Here is a 19,131-nt window from a genome sequence, read left to right as displayed (position 1 = left end):
TCATTTTTGAGACCAGAAAGTTTGTGAACTTAATGTAGACACTAAAATTCAAACTTTTTTTTTTTTTTTTTTTTTCCCCCCCCCCCCGAGCTGAGGATCAAACCCAGGGCCTTGTGCTTGCTGGGCAAGCACTCTACCACTGAGCTAAATCCCCAACCCCCAAACTTTTTATTTCTAAGATCAGGCTAGCTCAGATCCATAACAAGTGAAGTAAGCACCAGCTTCATTCATCCAAAGTCCTTATTACCACAAACCAAGAACTCTGATGTGTTAGCCAAGAAGAGAAGAAGTCTGAGCAGCAATGATGTCACAGAGCTTATGGGCAGGTGGGATGGAAAAAAAAAAATAGAAGAGCATCTACTTATCTGGGCCAGCTATGCTCAGAAGTGGCAACGAACAAGTGCTTGGGCTTATAAAACAATAATCAATCAGTAGGAAAAGGAAGGGAGGGGAGACAATGAAAATAAGAAAACGGCACATTTGAAAAAGAGTACAAGCCGGGCGGTGGTGTCGGACACCTTTAATCCCAGCACTGGAGAGGCAGAGGCAGATGGATCTCTGTGAGTTAGAGGCCAGCCTGGGCTACAGAGTGAGTTCCAGGAAAGGCGCAAAGCTACACAGAGAAACCCTGTCTTGAAAAGACAAAAAAAGAAAAAGAATACAAATCTAAAGTACAGTGTGATTTGCTGTTCATATTAGATTAGGGCCTTGTATCTACCGGCACCCAAAACTGGCTGCAGCAGCAAGTGGCTCCTGGTGTGAAAACTCTTGCATAAAGAAAAGCCACAGCTGTCTAGTATTTCAGTGTGTGGCCCTGCAACTGTTCAGCAGAAGTAACACTTTCACCACATAAGAGGCATACAGAAAATGTTCCATCTCTAGGTTACAATCCAACACAACAGAAGGAAAAAAATTAAAGGGAGAAAAATGTGTAAGAAGAAAATAATAATAAAATCAAAGCTTAGAGGAGAGAAGGGGGAAGTTAAAATTAAGTTGGGGGAAGTCACTAGAAAAACGATGGGAAACAGAAGGAAAACGCTAAATCAGATAGTAGCAGTCTGCAATAAAACACCTGCTGTTTATATTCCAACTATCCTGGGCCTTCAGGAGCAGGCAGGTTGTTGGCAGAAGTTTCTGTCCCACCTGGCCCCACAGCCATTCAGTCCCAAATAAACACACTGAGGCTATATTAATTACAAACTGTTTGGCCTATGGCTCAGGCTTATCATTAACTAGTTCTTACAACTTACTTCAACTCATTTCTATTAATCTACGTTTTGCCATGTGGCTTCGTACCTGTGTCCCATTACATCTTGCTCTCCTGGCAGTGCTTGGTATCTCCCCTAACTCCGTCTTCTTTCCTGTTTCTCTGCTTGGATTCCCCACCTGGCTCTGTTCTGCCTTGTCATAGGCCATAGCGGCTTCTTTATTAACCAGTGGTAGCAACACATATTCACAGCGTACAGAAAGGCCATCCCACAGCAGCAGTTAACAGCCCTGGCTACAGGTTTTGGTGCTTGTCTTCAGAACTCACATTCACAGCTCCATGTCTTCATTCTACTTCCATCTCAGAAGCTTTCTTTAGGCTGTTCTCACCCTGCCCTGCTCTCAGGAGCAGCTCCATATATTTGTCAATTCAGGCACAAAGTTCTAGGTTCTGCATAGGGAAATTACGTGCATTTATATGAAGGACAAATCCATGAAGCACCAGAGAAAATCTCTACCCATGAACACCCAGACCTAAGGGATGGAGGGAGCGTTAGGGGCAGACGGGTTCCAGTTCAGGCTCCCTGTAGACTCAAACGGCAGAAAAACCAGGATAGCTTGCTGAGAAGCATAGAGACACTTCCCTTATGCCCCCACCCCACCCCAGTCAAGTTTCATTCTAAGAAAATTGACTATTTGGTCTGAGACAAAAACCAAGCCCCACATGAAGGCTGCTTGTGGCTGCTATGCTCATCCAAGTGGAAGGTTGTCCACAGTGACACTAAAGACAACAATGAAGAAGACCTGACATAAAGAAGAGGGTACACCATCCTGACACACTGAAAATTCAAAGATGAATACGTTTAAATCAGAGAAAAAACTGACATAATTCCATAATTCATTGGGAGAAAAGGTCTGATTTTAATTGAACCACAAAATGGAAAAAAAATAGAAACCCATTGGTTCCATATTTATAATTCAGGCATGTATTAGTTTCTAAAATGAATATAAAATACTGTTGTCTAATTTTTATTGGTATATTCAAGTTTACAAGTGACTTTTCTGTCATAATTATAGATCATTAATAAAAAAAAAAATAGTTCCGTGCTTTATCTGCTCTTCCAAGTATTGCTCCACCACTGGAGAACCAGTCACTGCTAGGTGTGCTAATATTTCATGCTTACCTCACATCCCTAGCCACTGACTTTCACCATCAGTATCCTCACAGGTCTATCACTCAGTCTGCTGTTTGGGAAGCTCTTCACATCACCCAAAAGGTACAGTAGTTTCTTCCAGAGCTCCAGGAGGAAGGCAGAGACACAGGGAGTAAAACAAATGTAAGAAGTCTGCGAAAGCTCAAACATGCCAGATCCCTGTATAAACCTGCCTGGGGTTGTAAAGGCAGTAAACAGCTACAAGAGAAGCAGAAAGCCCCGGGGTTAGTGCTTTCAGGAGTTACCACTGGTCTGTTGGGGTGTTTTTTGGGGGCGATGTAGCTTCCTTTGAAGCTACTTCTGTTAGTTGCCTCAATAAAATCTTATTGGTTCACCAAATTTGGCCCATCATGAGATATCTTTCTGCGGTAAGGAGATAGGTATGTGTGCCGTGTCTCTCAAGAAAGGATGGTTGAATAACCTCATCAATGTCACAGAGCCTGGGTCTCTACACCAGCTTCGCAAAGCCAAGCCTTTGTGCAGACCAACTAACAAGTTACACCACTCTGTTTTGAGTCCCAAGAGCCACCCTTGCAAGAAATTAAAGAGGGTAATTAATAGTTTTTTAACGGAAAGTCAATTCACACCCCAATTGTAGTCGATGCAATATGCCTTTTGATTGTTTTTGGGTGGCGTTGACATCTGCGATAATCCTCATGTTAGGAAATATATTCAAAATAACATTTTAATGCCAAAATAAATTAAGAGTTCTATCCAAAGAAAGATACGTCTGAAAATTCATGAAAAGACATTCATGTTTCCTAAGAAATAGTAGTCTTGTCAAAACAACCAGGCTTAACTCTAACCAAACTTTTAAAGTTACTCTCAACTTATGAAGCTACGAAGAGTTGAGAAGTGTGTTATATGACACCTTGAGGAGGCAGAACATTGAACTATACAAAACTCAAATTTATGGCAACAATAACAAAAGAAAAGGAAAGAGGAACTTATAAGTCTGAAAGGACTAAATAGCTCTAATGCATGAGTTGAAAAGCAGAGTATTGAGACAACTGGAGAAATGTAAAATAGATAAAATCTAATAAGAAGGAGTATGAGAAATATAGAACAGGAATATTAGGGCCAAGATTGATAGTTTGTCGAGTTATAAAAGGGGCACATAGGAATTTATCTTACTGTTATTTCTGGAATGACTAAGGTAACACCATCCTGTTCTGTTCTGATTCCATTTTGTGTTTGCTTAGACAGTTCTCAGCCCTTTACCCTCTTCCCCATAATAATCACCTCTGCCTTGGCAAGACATTTGGGATTTTCATGGTCTTGACCATGGTCCAGACATATTAACCCAAATAATAAGTAAACTAAAATAACTATAGAAATATAAGTAAAATATAATCAGCATGTAGTGTCTAAAATAATTATTATTTTGCTCTGCCAAGAATGAACATTTCAAGGTTACTCTGACCCTCATCTAACTTTGGTGTAAAGTACGGGTGATCTTTGTAGTTTTTGTCTTTAAAAACTCTGTACCCCTGAATTTGAATGCCAAGAGAATTTTCAGAGGCACAAACCTGTTCTTGGTCTGGATAATAAAAGGAATGTAAAACTTCTAATTGATTTAATCAGCATGGTCATCCATAACTATCTCCCACGGATCATTTCATTTCTAATGAAATTTTCTTAATTAAAGATCTAAAACTATGTGTTTAATAAAAGTTTGGGAAGCCAGACAACTGAGCTAACTGGAAGCATTGGTTGTAAAGGCCCTTCACACTCTCAGGCTCTCATTTTTGCTGTAACTGTGTAATCAAGTAATAATGAGGTTGTTTCACAAATGTGGGTGACTTAACTTCCCAAAACACTATGCTTATAGGTGACAGAATGCAAATCAAAGAAATTTCATTTTTTCTTGAATCCATGCATTTTACATGCCAGAATATTCCCACTTCTAACAGTCTCCTTACTTTTCCACCTCCTTTTCTAACCAGACTTCTTCCACTCATCCCTGAGTGGAAATTTCTCCCCTCTGAGATCCACCTCAGACCGGATGACATAGTACCCAACGTCCAATCATTCTTTACTCTCCCCTATTCATTCAAATTTACAGAATGTGTGGGTCTCCCATGTGTTCTCATTTTCCATGAGTATTTCATGCAGTTAGCATCCATTTTTACCATTCCACCAAAACTCCAAACGTCACCTGTGTCCTTGACTCTAAATGTTAGAGGTACAACCTTCTATAAAGCCCTACTCAACCCATCTGGCATCTATGCTTTCTTGTTTTGCCTCTTTCCTCTCTGACATGCCTTCCATCTCCTTCAGAATTTGCTCTTCTTTCTCAAGTGTTCCTCTCTGAATGTCATTCTGCGTTTGCCATCCTCGGGTGTCTATGTCTACCCTCACTTCTCCACCACCTCTTGTTCAAGTAAGGTAAAACTCAACAACTCCCACTTGCTCAGATGTCTCCTTGGGTTTCCAAAGTACAAGACAATAACTTGTTCTTATGATGTTTAAAATAGACTCACTGTTGAACAGTGCAGAATTGCCCCAAGCCATCTGTAGTACCTATTATTACATCAGCTAATTAGAAGTGTTAGCACTAGTGGCTTCAATGTATTCCCCTCCCTGCCTAGTCCACGAAGATGCACAATGGAATTCTCCTAAAATACAAACATTGACCGCATGATGACTAAGAAAGTGTTCTACGGTGACCTGAGATATAGTTCTCCAAAACAAGCAGACAAAATAAGTAAATAAACACACTAATTTCAATTACAAGCAGAGTCCAGGAAGTGGAAATGAGGGTCCAGGAAGTGGAAAAAAAGATGTTTCTGAAATTCATAGAACAGGCAGTGTGGGAGGATGCTGTAGCAATGGCAGAGGAAGGAGGCCAGACCCCAAAGACTAAATTTCCCCCAAAGTAGCTTCACCTCCCTCGCTCTTCCTGTGACAGACAAAAGCCAGAAAAAGTCAGTTGTGGCAGACCCCTAACTGAAGTTTAAAAGAACTTCAAGCAAACAGGAACAGGAACCTGTAACCTAAAACATGTCATTATTCAGAGCTTCAGCAGGCCAACTCCCAATTACTGCTGTAAAATCATTGCAGTGTGTTCGTTTCAAATAAAAAGTGACAAATAGGCTAGACACCCTTTCCTTAAAATATCCCAATGTTCCTTGATGACTAAGTTAGGAGATGAGTTGAATGTGTTCCACTAAATTCACAGGGCAAAGTTCTTAGCCTTCACCAGCAAAAAAAGTAGTTTAGAATGAGGTCCATTGTGGATGCCATTAGTTAAGATGAAGTCATCCTGCAGAAGATCAACTCTTATCCAATATGGTCAGCATCTTTGTGTTACAAAGGGGCAATTTAGACACAGAGGGAGAGGGAGAATGCTGTAAGAGAATGAAGGCAGAGACGTACCACAAGTCAAGGAAGGGCTGGGTCTCGGGGAGAAGCCTGGCATAGCTGTGAGAGGAACTTGCCCATCCACCCACGATGCTCTCCATCTGGACAAGCAACATGGAGTGTAGCTCTTGTTACAGAAGCTGTAGCAGTAACTCAGAAATACACTTGGGTAATAGGAGCTTCACCAGCCCACTCTGAAGCAGCCAGGATGCCGTTTAGAAAAGCAAGAGTCTACACAGCCCACCCACAAAATACGTTTGCTATCCTTCATTTAAAGTGCAGATAAAAGGTAAAGGAACCAAGCAAGATAAAAATGAGCTAAAAGATTGCTTGACTGGAAAGCAATGATAAAGAGAGAAGGATGAGACAAACACAGCCCTCCCAAAGCAGGCTGCCAACGCCATCCCAAAGGCAGGACAGACAGGGACATTTGTCTAAAGGGAACAAAAGAGATCAGCCCTAGATGATGAAGCAGGGACTCAGCCCAGAAATCACAAATAAAGGGAAGATTTACAGTAGGTCCAGAACAGGCTGCACCTGCCCAAGCCCCAGACAGAAAACAGCTTGCCACATGGCTTGGCAGATCTGATTCACACCACCCAGAAGTCCACGCAGTGATCCAGGCTGCAGGTCCAACCCGAGATATCCAAGCTGCTCTCCTGGCAGCTTCCAAGATCTCTTTCGTCTAGAGAGTCTTTGTCTGAGGGTAACCAGGATCTGCACATTTTAATTGCTACTCAGATTCTCTCACCATGCTTGCTACCTGGAAGTGATGCTATTTATTTAAGTCGGTAGCACAGTTTGCTGAACTCCATGAAAAAGTCCAACTTTTCGATGATTCTGCATTATTTTCTCTCAGAAAAAACAAATAATGGGGTACAAGAATTTTAAAGAGTACATTTCTGAGGTCTTTTAAAACAAAGATATTTCAGTCCAAGAGCTTTGGGTTTTTCTACTAAAATGTTATCAAGAGTCTCCCATATTTATGAATAAATGTTGACTTTGTGTAGGAAATTCTTAACAGAAAAAGAAAAAATTCTATCAGAAGATTAATCTTCTCTTTAATCATCCCCCAGCAGAGAACAGAAGCTGGAGCACACCAAGCATTTACCTCATATACTAAAATCATGTGTGTGCAGCTTTAAAGGAGATGTCTCCATAAAATCCCTCCCCTCAGAGCTCAGGGGACCGCATGAAAGAGGAGGCAGAAGGAGTGAGAGAAACAGAGGAGATGGAGGGCACCGGGAGAACACGGCCCCTAAAACAGCTGAGCAAGGCTCATATGAGCTCAGAGACTGAAGCAGCAAGCACAGGGTCTACACAGTCTGTAGCAGGAATCTTAAAGGTTCTTATTAATAAATTCAAACCCAAGGCGAGTTATTGGGGTCCATGCTGGTAGATCAGAGAGACAGAACAAGCCACAGCTATCTCACCTCACCGGATCCTCTGCTGGTCTTGTCTCCTCAGACTGGAGGCCTCTGAGTCCTCATCCGGAATGGGTCTCAGCTGGACTGCTGCTCAAAAGCCTGAATGCTTAACCAGCCAAATGCTTAACCAGCCAAAATGCCTCTAGTTTCTGGTCCTCACGCCTTATATATCTTTCTGTTTTCTACCACCACTCCCTGGGATTAAAGGCTGGCTTTCTGGGATTAAAGGCGTGTGTCACCATGCTTGCTATTTCCAATGTGGCCTTGAACTCACAGAGATCCAGAGGGATTTCTATCTCTGGAATGCTAGGATTAAAGGTGTGAGTGCCATCATTTTCTAGCCTTTGTATTTAGTGGCTGTCTGTTCTCTGACCCCAGATAAATTTATTAGAGTGCACAATATTTTGGGGAACACAATACCACCACAACAGTCTGCACCAGGACCTTTGCATATGTATCTCAGCTTTCGGTTTAGTACTTTCATAGGACTCCTGAACGTGTAAACAAGTGGGTCTCTGATTCCTGTGCCCTCTCTTGGGCATCCTTTATTTTTTGGTTGGCTTGTCTTGTCCAAATCAATGTGATGGTTTTCATTTTCCTTATATTTGATTTTGTCATATTTTGTTGTTATCTCGTAGAAACCTGCTCTTTTCTAACGAGAGACAAAAAGGGCATGGATCCAGATATAAGAGGAGGTGGGGCGGAACTGGAAGAAGTAGAGGGAGGGGAAATCATTTTCAGATTATATTTTATGAGAAATGAATCTATGGCGAATAAAAGGAGGAAAACGTGTATGTTCTGTGAACATATTCATGTATAGGTGTGTATGCATATGTATGTCCGTGTGTAGGGAACAGGGGTCAACATCAGATGCCTTCATTGATCAGCTTCTGTCTTCTTTTGTAGAATAGTCTCTAACTGAACCTAAAGCTTGATGATGCAGCTAGACTGGTTATCCAGCAAGGGATCCTCCTTTTCAACCTCTGTATAGTGAGGACTATGGACATACCTCTCATCTGGCTTTTTGACATGAGTTCCACACAAGCACTTTACTGGCAAACCCATCTCCCATTTGCTGTGTATTTTAAAGTAAGGCAATCAAGCTTGAAAAATTCTTCACTTTTATGCTGGCATTAAATGCATGGCATATGCTAACATACTGCAGAGAAGCCACCGGCTGATAAATGGTAGAATCCTTCTCACCCCAGTGGGAGGGTGTGGAGCCACACCAAACCACTGAACCAGCTCTCAATTCTTATATCACAATGAAGCCTGGCAGAGATAACTGAAGTTTTTGTTTTGTCTTGTTTTGTTTTTTTCCTGCATGGAGGGTGAATTTCACAGAGACAAACAGGACCCAAGATAGCCTTAGATCCTAAATATCTTACTCTCTGATGCCTTAAATCCTATAATTAGAAATCAGCTTCTGTCCTTATCCTTATTAAAATGCATATAACAGTTTCGATTCCTGGCAGGCACCAACACAGTGTGAAATTGCCCATTAGATTGTTTTTCAAGCAGAAGTAAAGAAGCAGGTTCCCACAGACAAGGGGCCCAAAGCAGACTTGCTGTGTAGCAAAGGAAAGTGTCAAGGTCAGGAGCCAGCTTTGCCTCACCCATGCTACCATAGTTGTGTGCAGGGAAGTAGCCCCTGTTAGGTGCACTGTTGTGGGAGGAAGTATAGGCAGGCTGCAATGGAGTTGACTTTGTTCCTGCTTTCTTCCTCCCCCTTTCCTTCCTTCTTTCCCTCCTCCCCTCCCTCCTTCACTGTTCTTCTTTCCTTTCATTCTTGCTCCTTCCATCCTTCCATCCTCTGTTCCCTCCCACATTCATTAAGCCAAAAGAGAAGTACCAGGATGAGTGACCCTTAGAGAGTCGCCACAGAAGTCTGCATGGACCCCTGTGAGTTCTGATATGTGTCTATCCACCGACTCTGGGCTCACTAAGGTCTGTCAAAGTTAATAGACAATTTTTTCCAGAGGAAACTCTGCTTAAGGCCTTGAACTCAAATATTCAATTTCCCCTTGGTTACTGCATTTACATAAATTATGTTTTCTTTATTTTTCAAGTTCATTTTTTTTTCCTTTCCCACATCTTCTAACTGTGTCATTTCATTATCTAGTTATATTCTCAGGTGGTTTTCCAGAAATACTAATTGGCATTTCTGATGCATGATATTTTAGTAATGACCAAGAAGCAACTGGTATATTAAAAATATGAAAACAAGAAATGACAGGTTCACTTCCCCAAAATGTAATAAACACATATTTACATAGATGTGGACTTGCATACTCCAACTTCCTATAGACACAAATGCTTTAAGCAAACTTGAAAATCAATTACAAAATCAGGATTTACATACAGCTTGTTGTCTTGTTTGTTTTGGGGACGTGGTTTTTGCTTTTGTTTTGTTGTGGGTTTTGTTTGTTTTTGTGTGTGTTTTTGTTTGTTTGCTTGGTTGGTTTCTCGAGACAGGTTTCTCTGTGTAACAGCTCTAGCTGTCCTGGAACTTGCTCTGTAGACCAAACTGGACTAGAACTCACAGAGATTCGCCTGCATCTGCCTCCCAAGTGCTGGGATTAAAGGTGTGTGCCGCCACTGCCTGGCTACATGCAGTTTTTAAAAGTGAACCATTTTTTTTTTATTAATGTGACTCCTCTAATTTTTTGCTCTGAAAAAATAAAAAAGGAAAGCCATTACTTAAAATTTCTGTAAGAAAAAGAGGAAAACTTGTTCTATGAAATAAAAGTCATTTCCTCTAAGTTAAGAAAATCAGTCCCTCTGCTCACACTCAGCATTCCACATCTAAGCAGTAACACCAAGAGTACTTAAAGAAAATCCAGCTACAGAGGGACTCATTCAACATTCTCCTCAGTCATATTTCCTCAGTCATAGCTGAAGATAAAAATCAGGATTTGTGGAACAGAAATGTGTGGTTTATATAATGATTTATTCTATGAAAGAGAAATGCAATGATGGATCCAACACTGAACTTTGCATGTGCATAAAGGTCAATAATACCCGAAAGATCAGAACTCCGGCCTGGGCAAAAGCATCATATCACAGGAGCCTCGTTTATGGAAAGAGGCAGTGCTTGAAATGGACACAACAAAGACCCTAAAAATGCTCCATGGATGTCCCCATGGGATCCCTTCACCTATGTCAGGCAATCAAACTTCTTAGCACTCTCTTCTGTAACACGAATGTTAAAATGGTCGTTTTTATTTAAAAAAAAAAAAAAAGTACCAGATAAGAGACAAAGGAACAAGCCACTGCCACACCTTACCTCTAGGACTTCTCAGCCTGAAAAGCCTTCAGTTCCTGTCTCCTCACGCCTTATATACCTTTCTCCACCCAGCCATTACTTCCTGTCTCAACCTTCCTAATGCTGGGATTAAAGGTGTATGTGCTTCTCAAATACTGGAATTAAAGGCATGTAACTCCCAAGTACTGGGATTAAAGGCCTGTGCCACCACTGCCTGGCTCTGTTTCTCTCCTAGACTGAGTCAATCTCATGTAGGCCAGGGTGGCTTTGAACTCACAGTGATCCAGATGGATCTCTGCCTCTCAAGTGCTAGGATTAAAGGTGTGTGCCACCACTGCCTGGCATCTATGTTTAATCTAGTGGCTTGTTCTGTCCTCTGATCTTTCAGGTAAATTTTATTAGAGTACACAATATATCACTGCATTCTTCCATGGGTAGAACCCCTGGAGTAACTGGCACCCAAATTCCCTAACTATCTGCTCATTCATGACAAGAAGGATGGACTCCCTTGCCTTGGACACCCTCAGGACTCTGTGATAGACGATGTTGGGATTCACCTCCCTGGACCTTGTTTATGGGTCATTGTTCTGCATCCTTGGTCTGGCTTCCCTGTAGGATTTTCCTGGAAACACTAACCTGTCTGGTCACATTTATCCTCCTCTCTAGCACTGCCTTTGGAGAACACAGCTAAAGGTGTTTGCAGTGCTGGGATTTTATGAAACTTACTTAGCATTAGACTTATACCATCCTGTCTGCACAAGAGACAATACAAGGCTTCCCAGAATCTTCACAGTGGCACAGCTTGAGTCAATTAAAGACTTCTTCTTTGACTCAGTCAGCCTCTGCCTGCATCCAAAGTCTGGCTAGACATCCTTCTCTTGAACGAACAAAAGTCACATAACCACTGAGTCTTGGAGACCTTATTTTCTTTTCATACTTTTCTATAAATGTGTAAAATAAATTGCTGTGCTTGAAAAAGATAAGCTGATACCACCCCATGTGTGCATGTCTTGCTTTTCTCAATTATGCTGGACTCTATAGAGATAAAAATAATTTCTGAAATATGCATTTGTTGCTGGTTTCTCTGCTGTGTTTCAAATGTTTTCAAAGTAAATGTATCATGTATTATACTTATTTAGTCTCAGGAGGAACCTCACATCTATGTGATGGTCAAAAACAACTTGCTAAACACATTTACTTCTCCTGTGGGAGCTAAACACAGTATCAGAGAATGTTGTACAACAGAAATAATGACTTCTAAACAAAACAGGATAGAAATATGATACAGTTTCAGAGCTTTTCTTGTTCTTTTCAATGGGACCATAGAAATAGTTACCCAAATGGACTCTATAGTTCAAGCTCTTCTCCCCTTTGGTCCTTGTCGGTTCTTAAACCGTGAAGGTGAACCATGGGACTGATTATACCCTATGCTCTTCCTTGTCACTTGAGTACAAAGAAAAAGAAATACTTTTGCTCTTGCCCTTGTCTCTTGTCTCACTCCTACTGGAATCTACAGTAGATGTTCCCAAAGAACTGCATTTACTTTATTTCTTTGTATCAGCCATATAGTCTCAGATGCCTTCTTCTACTCTTTTGTTGTTGTTGTTTTGTTTTGTTTTTTGAGACAGGGTTTCTCTGTGTAGCTTTGCGCCTTTTCCTGGAACTCACTAGGTAGCCCAGGCTGGCCTCAAACTCACAGAGATCTGCCTGCCTCTGCCTCCTGAGTGCTGGGATTAAAGGCGTGCACCACCACCGCCCAGCTGCCTTCTTCTACTCTTAATGCTTCATTCCAAAAGCACTGTTTTACTTTGATGCTTTCTACCATGCTGTATTCTATTTGCTGATTTTCTTTCCTACACTAGGAAGCTGATGAGTCCTCGAAGGTACCATACCTGCAAAATGTGTAATCTTAATTCAATGCCAAGCACATTAGTTTGTGTAATGAATTTTATGGAGAATGGGTTATTAACCATTTCCCAAGGTGTTAAAAGTTTAGTGAATGATACCAAGTCCTACGTGAACTGTGGTTTTTGTTTCCTGATTTACTAAAGGAAATACATTCAGAATTTATTTCTCCTGGTATCAAATCCACACAGTAGCCAGGACCTCAATATGTGTGGTTTTGATACCTTTGCTACAAAAGGTTCCAAGTACTATTCAAACCACAGAAAGATGGACAATATTTCTCACAAACTTCTAAGGGAAGAGAGGCTGAAGTCATTTCACTCAAATGATAATGGAGTTAATCATCACAGTATTGAAATATAAGAATGAGCACAAGCTATTAAAGGGGGATAATTATAGTTATCAGATCTGCCCAGAAATGCAAGCAGTTAAGGGAAAAAAATTCAAAAATAGGAAGAAACAAAGAATACCCCTGTCACATATATACTGTAAGAGACATTTTAAAATGTAATTGTCAAATTATCAAAATATGTTTGTAATGGGGAAACGGGCATGGTAATAGAACAAAAGAAAACAAATCTTAATCCGCATTCAGTTTATGCCCTTTGTCCATCAGAGGAACTGAGCCCACACATCAACCCCAGGAAACACAACTTTCTCTGTATGAGTGTGAATATTCTTATCAAGATTAGTTGAAATAGGAAATGATGGAAATAATCTAAATATCCAGCAATATATTGAGATCAAATAAGTTTTGAAAGGCTAAGGATGTTTATCACATAAAATTCAGGAAATATTTTCATGATATCTCCACTTTACTAACAGTCCAAATATACATGAATTAAACAGGAGACAGAGGGTGGAATAGAAGGAATCTTCAGCTTTCTCTTTATTTTTTATACATGTTTATGTACACACACACACACACACACACACACACACACACACATACACAAAATATGCTATCAAAGAAACTTTTCCCACCAAAGTATATTTTTTTATTTTGTTATATTAAATTTTTTATTTATTTTACATACCAACCAGTTTCCCCTCTTTCCTCTCCTCTCGTTCCCTCTCCTACCTCCTTTCTCCTTTCTACCTCCCCCACTCTACCCCACTCCCACCCCATCCAATCCTCAGAAAGGTTAAGGCCTCCCATGGGAGTCAACAAAGTGTGACATATAAAGTTGAGGAAGGACCAAGCTCCTATACTCTGCATCAAGGCTGAGCGAGGCGTCCACTATAGGGAATAGGTTACAAAATGCCAGCTCACAAAGCTTATCTCTTAATCGCATGTTTGGGCTATGAAATACACTTTCTGTTCAACTGAATGCAACAGACTTTGCTTCCTTGTGTCTATTCAAACTGTTGCTCTCATTTCTCCATTCAACATGAAATGGGAAGTCTGTCATACATTCACAAGATACACCAGCATCAGCAAAATAGGCATGAGGTAAGTGATCAGCTACTTTTTCATGGTGCTCATTCTGCCCTTCGTTTGTTTATATCCACATGCTTTTTCTTTTCATAGTCCAAGAAAGTGTAACTAGAATCCTTTCAATTCTGTGACCAAGATGTCTAAACTACAAATCTTTTTAAGCTTTCGGATATAAAATTCCTCCCCACTGAAGGTGACAACATGTCACCCCTCTTATCAAGGGTTTCAATCCTCACACTTGAAGAAGGAACCTGACTCTCATCAAAAGTGTGATAATAATCTAACCTCTGAGTCTGACCTAATTGTGGTCATGCTTTCTTGAGTACTTATTATCTGCATGTTACAATGCAATGATTTAAATATTCTGTTTCATTTTCACACTTACAGCAATCCAATGAGGTTCATATAATGATATCACTTTATAGATTCTGAGACAAAATGAGTAAGAGCAGAGTCAGTATCTGACCTGGTCACATATAACAAAATCTGTTCTGACGCTTCTCCAGGATCGGTGTCTCAGACAGCACAAGCAACTGGTGGTTAATGGCTTTCCGATTCACTATGTCCTTGTGATTAGAATAAGGCATTCTGGGGCTAAATATGGGCCTATGAGTTACAAGTTGGGTCTAAGAAAGCCTGATCTGGTGGGAGGATCCCTGGAGTGCCAGAAGAAATGTAGCATCACCCCACATTGGTAGCAAAATAGTCCCTGTACCTGTTGTGGCATCTTTTCTATCCTTCTACCTCTGACGGTTTAAAAGCAAGCAGAGGAAAGAGAGACATGTAGAAAATATTGAGAATGTCTGAAAAAGAAACACAGGAACATTTTAGGAAATCCATTGCATTGACAGAGTCTGAAAACAAAGCTAGGTAATAACTGGAGAGTTGATTTTTTCTAAAGGATTTGTTACTGGTTGTTACAGATCACAAGATCTGAGGACTTTGCAGATTAAGTTCCTCATTTCTCATAGCAATGGCTTCATCGCCACTAGAAAAAAAAGGGGGGGTTACTATTTTTTATCAGGAGTTAATCTTTTTTATTATTAAACTATTTTATTTATTTTACGTATCAACCACAGTTTCCCCTCCCTCCTCTCCTGTTCCTTCCCCCCACCTCCTTTCTACCCATCCCCATCCACTCCTCAGAAAGGGTAAGGCCTCCCATGGGAGTCAACAAAACATGGCACATCAAGTTGAGGCAGGACTAAGCTCCTCCCCCACTGCATCAAGGCTGAGCAAGGCATCCCACCATTGGGAACAGGTTCCAAAAAAGCCAGCTCATGTGCCTGGGACAGATCCTGGTCCCACTGCTAGGGGCCCCACAAATAGACCAAGCTACACAACTGTCACCCACATGCAGAGGGCCTTTTGTGGTTCCATGAAGGCTCCCTAGCTGTTGGTCTGGAGTCTCTCAGCTCCCACTGCCTCAGGTCAGCTGTCTCTGTGGGTTTTCCCCCATCCTGATGTTGATGCCCCTTGCTCCTACAAGCCTTCCTCCTCTCTTTAATGGAACTCGCAGAGCTTGGCCCAATGCTTGGCTGTGGATCTCTGCATCTGCTTCCATCAGTTACTGGATGAAGGCTCTATGATGATAGTTAGGGTATTCACCAATCTGATTACCGGGGTAGGCCAGTTCAGGCACCTTCTCCACTATTGCTAGGAGTCTTAGCTGGGATCATCCTTGCGGATTCCTGGGAATTTCCCCAGCACCAGGTTTGTCCCTAACCTATAATGGCCCCCTCTATCAAGATACCTCTTTCATTGCTCTCCCTCTCCATCTCTCCCCCAGCTTGACCATCCCATTCCCTCATGTTCCCATCCCCCATCTCCTCTGTTCTACCCCCTCCCCACCTGCATATCAGATGTCATTGTGACCCTTTCATATGCATATATGTTCTCTAAACATATTGCCCCCTGCTTTTCTCTCTTATCTTTCATTTCCGTTACCCTTTTCCATGTCCTTAATAGTCTTTTATTCTCAACTCCTTTTTCCTCTCTAAATTTCACATATGATAGAAAGCATGACACAGCTCTCTTTTTGAGTCTGGCTTATTTCACTTAGCATGATGATCTCTAGCACAATCTATTCTCCTGAAAATGACATAACTTAATTCTTCCCTGTGGCTAGATAAAATACTAATGTGTGTGTGTATATATATGTGTGTGTGTGTGTAGTGTGTGTGTGTGTGTGTGTGTGTGAGAGAGAGAGAGAGAGAGAGAGAGAGAGATGTCACGTTTTCTTTTCCATTCATCAGTTTATAGACACCTAGGCTGATTCCATAACTTACTTGTTACAAATAAAACATACAGGTAAGTGTAGCGTGAATCTTAACAGTTCTTATTAATAAGATCAAACCCGAGGCCAGTTATTGGGGTGAAGCTGGAAGATCAGAGATACAGAATAAGCCACAGCTAACCTCACCTGGCCAACTTCTCAGCTGGTCCTATTTTCTCAGACTGGCAGCTTCTGTGTCCTCATCCCAATGGCTCTCAGCTGAACTGCTGCTCGAAAGCCTGAAGCTTAAGCAGCTAAAAGCTTCTCGTTTCTGGTCCTCACGCCTTATATATCTTTCTGCTTTCTACCACCACTCCCTGGGATTAAACGCATGAGTCACCGTGCTTGGCTGTATCTTTGAACACATGGATTTCTGCATCTGGAATACTAGGATTAAAGGCGTGTGCTACCACTGCCTATCCTCTATGTTTAATATTATGGCTTTTCTGTTCTCTGACCCCAGATAAGTTTATTAAGATACACAATATTTGGGGGAACACAATACCACCACAGGTAAGTGTATAAATTAATGCAGTTACTGTATGAATCAGTGTAGAGATTCTTCAAAATAGTTTTACTCTTTAGACATGTAGTACTTAAGAAGGAGGAGGGGCGTTTCTGAGACTTTCCCTTCGTTAGCATTACATTTACACCACTCTTATTTCCAACTCCTCCATCCTCCTCCCAAATTCATGATTTCTTCTTTAATTGTTATTGTCTGGACACATGTACATGCATATGCACATACATATATAATATATAGGCATACATGTATGTGTAACCTACTGAGTCCATGTATCTTTGCTCTAATGTTCATGTATTCAGGACTGAGCATTTTGTATTGGATAATCTATGTGGAAGTCCATCCTGGAACACAACTGATATCAGCTCCTCATCTCAGCAGCCTTTGACATCCTGTAGCTCTTCGGCTAGAAGTAGGAACACATGGAACTTCCCGTCTAAATTGATAGGTTAATTAGTATTGCCATTTTGCTCATCTTATCACAGAGGGTATTTTTCCTCTGTGGTATGTCTAGGGAACATGATCTTTCAATAGGCATCCTAGGCCTCTGGCTCTTATGATTTTTTTTCATCCCCTTTTCCATGATTTTCTCTGAACCTTAGCTTTAGAGGAACCCATTGGAGATGGGCATCCTACAGTAACTTATTCTCTTCATTTTGACCAGTTGCAAATCTCTGTAATAGTCTCCATTATGCTCCCACCCCCCACACACACACATTAAAAAAAAAAAAAAGCTTCTTTGATAAGGACTGAGATGTACACTTATCTGTGGGTACAAGGATAAGTATACAGAAGACAGAAATTATGTTGGTTTAGGAACCTGACAACAGTAGGTTCTCCTCTTGGGTCTAAGACCTCTTCAGCCTGCACAAGTTGCAAGGTTTACAGTACTAGAAAGGTTTAAGTAACCTCTTGTTCAGCCTGAAGCCCAATTAAACAGCTGCTGGCTACATCCAAGTGAAAAATGCCGCTACTTCACCATTTGGATCTCTTGTAAGTCCAGTCACTGTTGCTTAGAGGCTGAGCATTCCTTTCTCTTAGCAGCTTTCATAGCACCTTCCCATACTACAAGAGTCCCTTCTGAGGGAGGAAGTTCCAGCTCAGCTCCAGTACATAGAGCTTTTTATGAAAACCAATTAAAGCAATTTCTGAAAGTCTTCAATCCATGTTTACTCATTAAAGTAGAACACTTAAGATCTAATTCAGTATATACATTTTTCCTCTTAAGTAGCAACCTTTGTCATCTGTCATATAGTCTTTTCACAGGGTAAGTATCAGTTAGAGTTGAAGAACACCTTATAGGGATTCCACTACAAGTAATACCGTCTGGATTGCAGGCCTTAGGTATTCTAGTCAAATACTTTGCTTTTATAATATCATGCAAAGGACCAGCTAAGACAAATGGGAGAGGTTACAGTCTAAGACAATGGAAAATTTAGAGACCACAACATAGGAAAGGGAGAAAAGGAAAGATACTTCATAATGTGGAGGAACATATCTGCTTTCTCTGTCACCTCTGATGTTCTTTATAAGATTTCTGGAAACAATGTGAGTTGAGGGAAAGTCAAGATTTATGTTAGAGACCCTTCCAAAATCTGGGAAACTCATTGTGGTCATATCTTCTTGCCTTTATTTCCACATAATAAACTAAAATAAGATTCAGTTCTACATAAGAAATTTGTTTGCATATAATACTTCAGTAAGATAGAATCCCTGACTCCTATATCTCACCTCTGTGTAAAATATTCCATGTGACATATAAAAACAGTTCTAGGGGTCGCAGTGCATCCCATGGACCTGATGGAACCTTCTTTGATTATTTTCTGACACCCACCAAGCATTAGTGCCCTTGGGGACATGAGGAAACAGACTTAGTTCAAGCCTACTAGCATCACCAGAAAACAAACTTGCAATCCACAACCTATCCAGCAAATCCATTGTATTCATAGACCAGAGAAGGAGTATTTATCTTCAGATTTTGAGCTAAACCTGTGCTTGGTAATTCCTTTCAGTGGTTCAACTAAATTCTTATATTCTCAGTAAAGTGCCAGAGTTCATTCTTTGTGCTGGATCCTTTGTCGAAAACAGGGAAAGGCATGCTAGATCAGCCGTGTAGCCCTCCCTCTAGTTGAAAATGACAACCAAAACCATGCCTGGCACACTTAGCTGTCACTCTGTGGCTCACAATAAAACACAAACGCCTATACTTTTAAGGTAACTCCCGTGGCATCAGATGAGAAGCTTATTATTTTTAAGATGTGTTGAATTCTAGGCCAAATCTAATAACCCTTAAAGGAATTACAATTAATAATACAAATGGTACTGCCTCATCTGAAACAAGGGTGGTATGAGAAAAACTACAAAAAGTACTTTTAAACTACATTACCATTTTATATTAAGGGAGATTTTAGTTTGAAGTACACAAAATTTACACATAATTATTCATTTCACAAACAGCATTTGATGGCAACGCCATGGGAGCCATCTCCATTGTGTGAGATCTCAGTGATTCTAA

The 19,131-nt window shown here is 40.8% G+C and overlaps 1 protein-coding gene across 3 annotated transcripts in view; it reads right to left on the bottom strand.

Annotated features, from left to right (window-relative positions):
• Cd226 (CD226 molecule) overlaps positions 1-19,131 on the bottom strand; it is a 101,145-nt gene that overhangs the window by 33,993 nt on the left and 48,021 nt on the right. The gene's annotated exons all lie outside the window — the stretch shown is intronic.

This window comes from Peromyscus leucopus, chromosome 19 (assembly GCF_004664715.2).
Source record: "Peromyscus leucopus breed LL Stock chromosome 19, UCI_PerLeu_2.1, whole genome shotgun sequence".
Lineage (NCBI taxonomy): Eukaryota > Metazoa > Chordata > Mammalia > Rodentia > Cricetidae > Peromyscus > Peromyscus leucopus.
The sequence above is the reverse complement of the archived record's forward strand: the minus strand, read 5'-3'. Positions and strand labels throughout refer to the sequence as shown.